The sequence below is a fragment of the Oncorhynchus gorbuscha genome, linkage group LG19 (genome assembly GCF_021184085.1).
Source record: "Oncorhynchus gorbuscha isolate QuinsamMale2020 ecotype Even-year linkage group LG19, OgorEven_v1.0, whole genome shotgun sequence".
Taxonomy (NCBI): domain Eukaryota; kingdom Metazoa; phylum Chordata; class Actinopteri; order Salmoniformes; family Salmonidae; genus Oncorhynchus; species Oncorhynchus gorbuscha.
This window is the reverse complement of record NC_060191.1, coordinates 36,793,633-36,797,944: the sequence shown is the minus strand read 5'-3', so window position 1 is coordinate 36,797,944 and position 4,312 is coordinate 36,793,633.

The following is a 4,312-nucleotide window of genomic DNA, read 5'->3' as shown; positions in this document are numbered from 1 at the left end:
TGAGGTCTGCACAACGCTGAGGGCAACCTATCTGCCCTCCAAGACACCTACACTTCCCGATGTCACAGGAAGGCCATAAAGATCATCAAGGACAACAACCACCCAAGCCCCTGCCTGTTCACCCCGTTATCATCCAGAAGGCGAGGTCAGTACAGGTGCATCAAAGCAGGGACCGAGAGACTGAAAAACAGCTTCTATCTCAAGGCCATCAGACTGTTAAACAGCCACCACTAACATTGAGTGGCTCCTGCCAACATACTGACTCAACTACAGCCACTTTAATATCGGAAATATTGATGTAAAACATTTATCACTAGCCACTTTAAACAATGGCACTTAATATAATGTTTACATACCCTACATTACCCTCATCTCAAATGTATATACTGTACTCGACACCATCTACTGCATCTTGCCTATGCCATTCTGTACCATCACTCATTCATATATTTTTATGTACATATTCTTCATCCTTTAACATTTGTGTGTATAAGGTAGTTGTTGTGAAATTGTTAGGTTAAATTACTCGTTGGTTATTTCTGCATTGTCAGAATTAGAAGCACAAGCATTTCGCTACATCCGCATTAACATCTGCTAACCATGTGTATGTGACAAATAACGTTTGATATGAGTTTGCCAAATGATTTATCCATTTTTGAATTCAATGTATTTGGATTCTGCTGCTTCCTGTGCTCCCTTGAAGTAATGGGTCTGACTAAAGCAGTGAACTAAGCAAGACCACCCACACAATCGCACGCACAATGACACTCGCACACACACACACACACACACACACACACACACACACACACACACACACACACACACACACACACACACACACACACACACACACACACACACACACACACACACACACACACACACACACACACACACACACACACACACACACACACACTCCAATTCTTCCATCACCCACTTAGCATTACTCTACTGTATTTGTTCCTAGAAAACTTGAGTGCAGAAAGATCTCCAGATTCAGTCGTTTTAATTCTAATCAAAACTGGTATTTTGTTATGAAAGTTATGTACCTTTTTCCCTGTTCTATTTTCAGCTTTGTGGCAGAAATCTAGAGCTTTAAAAAAAAAAACATATTTTCCCCTTCCATTTCTTCCACTTTGTTTTCTCTCCGGTCAGCCACATCCAGTCAGTCGGTTGAAAGTTTTCAAAAGTGTAGAAAGTCATTTAGCTTCCTCTGTAGCAGCGTGCGAGGGAGAGGCAGACGGAGAGATGCAGGGGAGAGAGAATAAAAAAGAGTTAGTGGTCGATTCAAAGGTGTGGAACTTGACTTTCATCTAATATCCAACCAGACGGCCTTTGGCAAGAGATGAACACTGTTTTGTTGAAGCAGCCTGGAGTGCATATGCACCCCACAGGAGGCTGCTGAAGGGAGGACGGCTCATAAGAATGGCTGGAAAAGAGCAAATGGAATGGCATCAAACACATACGGAAACCATGTGTTTGATGCATTTGATGCCATTCCACTAATTGCGCTCCAGGCATTACTATAAGCCCGTCTTCCCCAATTAAGGTGCCACCAATCTCCTGTGATGCACACCTATGGCCTCCATGAGCATGAGGGTAGCACCATCAGCAATGTCAGTTTTTTATCAAAGGACATCAAACTCTGGACACAGACTGGGCGATGGTCTCAGGTGCGCTACCGTTCACAGTGGGGGAATATGGGCCCAGCGCTGATCTGTTATAGGCCCGTTTTTGATGTTCTACCCAGATCGAGAGAAATGAGACATTCAGTAAGGTGCTGCTGCTCTTTCTCTATGGTATGCTTGCACCAAATAGTAACATATCTTCTTATTTTATTAAATAAGATATCCACACATAATATTGACCATAATCTATTAAATAAGATATCCACACATAATATTGACCATAATCTCATGATCACTCATTCTAAAATAGTTCACTTACCTCACGTGGGTGGCAACCTGACCGTAGATAGAACCCTGCATGTATTGTCTATGAACCTGACCAACCACCCATCTCGCTCACTCAAGAGGATCAGTCTTGGTTTTTTAACGACATGGAAATGCATTGGTCTGATCTGTAGCTGCACTCGTGGTACAAAATGTGTTTATTGCTTCTATGTTCTCTTCCCTTGATCTGTGCATTAAATTGACCGCATACCAGGGCAACCTTATTCATGCACTTTTTTTTGTGTGTGAGAGCCTCCCAAATGCATCAGTGCCTTTTTGTCTGACTGGGAACAGGCTACATGTTCTGTAACCTGCAAGCACTGTGTTCAATTGGCAAGAAGGGACGAGAGGAATGGGAACACTTCACATCCTGTGAAGAGAGAGTAATGGAGAGAGGCGAGGGGTAAAAACCCCTTGTGAACTTGCTTGTGTTACAGTAGTTTTGTCTGCCTCCTTTGGAATGGGGACCGGCAAGCTTTCGTCCTTCCCGAGACCGAAAATCTATCCCTTCTTGGAGGACTGCATACTGTATGATAAAACTAGCATTGAAGAAGGACTCATTTTGTGTCAGCTAACAATCTGAGGGACTGGTCAGAGATGGGATCTAGCTGTCCAAACAGGAAGTTAAGACACATGGTGAGAGGGGCGGGGTGAGGGCAGCCTTGTCCCTTGAATGGTCTGTGGAGCAGAACAGTGGAGTAGTGTTTGGATACGATGCCTGACTCGAGACCTATTGAATGCAGGATCAGACAACATATGGATCGTCAGCGACTTGCACTTCCGTTGAACTTGAAAATGGCTCATAGAAACTGATCGTAAGCCACTTGCACTTCCGTTGAACTTAAAGATGGCTTATACAAAACTGAATAATTATTTAAATTTCTTCACGTTAAGGTGACTAAAGGAAACTGTTGGAAGAAAATGAAGGAGATACATGGTCCCGGTGTTTTGGTGTTGGCCGTGTTGGTGTCTGTTGCTGTGTATATTGCTTATTTTTTCATTACTTAACAGCGTACACAAATTACTTGACCAATTACACATCCATTAAAGTGATATAATTTCCCAAATGCTCCTTGTGAAATGGTAATACCCCCCAGTGCTGAAGCATTAAGCAAATCTGCCCGGTGTTGATATTTACACCTCTTTATACTGAGTATACCTGCTATCTCCATGACATAGACTGACCAGGTGAATCTGTGTGAAAGCTATGATTCCTTATTGATGTCACTTGTTAAATTCATTTAAATCAGTGTAGATGGAGAGGAGGAGACAGGAAAAAATAAGGATTTTTAAGCCATGAGACAAGTGAGACATGGATTGTAATATGTGTGCCATTCAGAGGGTGAAGGGGTAAGACAAAATATTGAAGTGCCTTTGAACATGGAATGGTAGTAGATGCCAGGGGCAATGGTTTTTGTCAAGAACTGCAATGCTGCTGCGCTGTAAAATATGTACTGGAGAAATTACAGTAAATTATCGGCAAAAAAGATGCCAGTAAATGTACTGTAAATGTTTGTTTTTTACTGTAAATTAGAAATATTACATGTTGCTGTAGATGTACTACAATAACTTACTGTTTATAAATAACAGCAATTCACTGTATTTTTACTCCCAAAGTACAACTTCACACTTGCTCGGTGGGAATTGCCAATAAACTGTAACGAAATGGGTTGCATCACAAATGCCTCAGTTACAAATGTACAACTTTCCCCAAGCACCTATCAACAAGTGTAGATCTGAAAACGATTCATTGGGACAGAATACAATTGTTAATCTTAAAAGTATTGGTATGACATAACTTCACAAAATCAAGGGTTTCCGTCATAGCATTAGTCAGGATGGATGCAACCAACCCATTCTACCAAACTGTGAAGCATCTCCCTTTACGAATAAAAAAAGAACACAAAATTATGTTTAATTATATTCTAGCTTGTATGTGACATAAAACATAATGCTAGATTATCACAGGGCTATTCTGTCACTTTGTATGCAGGAACAGATATGAACATACACCTTACTCAGGACGTTGATCAATTCTGAAGACTGATACATTTCAAACCTTTTTGTTAAAAAAAATTTTGCTGAATGCAGATGCAAAGTCAGTTTTAATAACTGTTGCAGCATAGAAAGTGACAGAATTACAGATAAGAAAGGCACTGGTATACTGTATGTATCTTAGTTTTTGAAATAAAAACAACCTTTCAGAAACAGGTAACTCAAAAATCGTATTGCCTCGCTTTGAACTCAAAAACAATAAACCATGTACTGTGTCTTGTTTCATAATAAGACGGGTAGTAGGGCCTACTCTCAACAGAGATTTGTGCAACATGTCTGCCTGGCCTTACCTTAGGAGG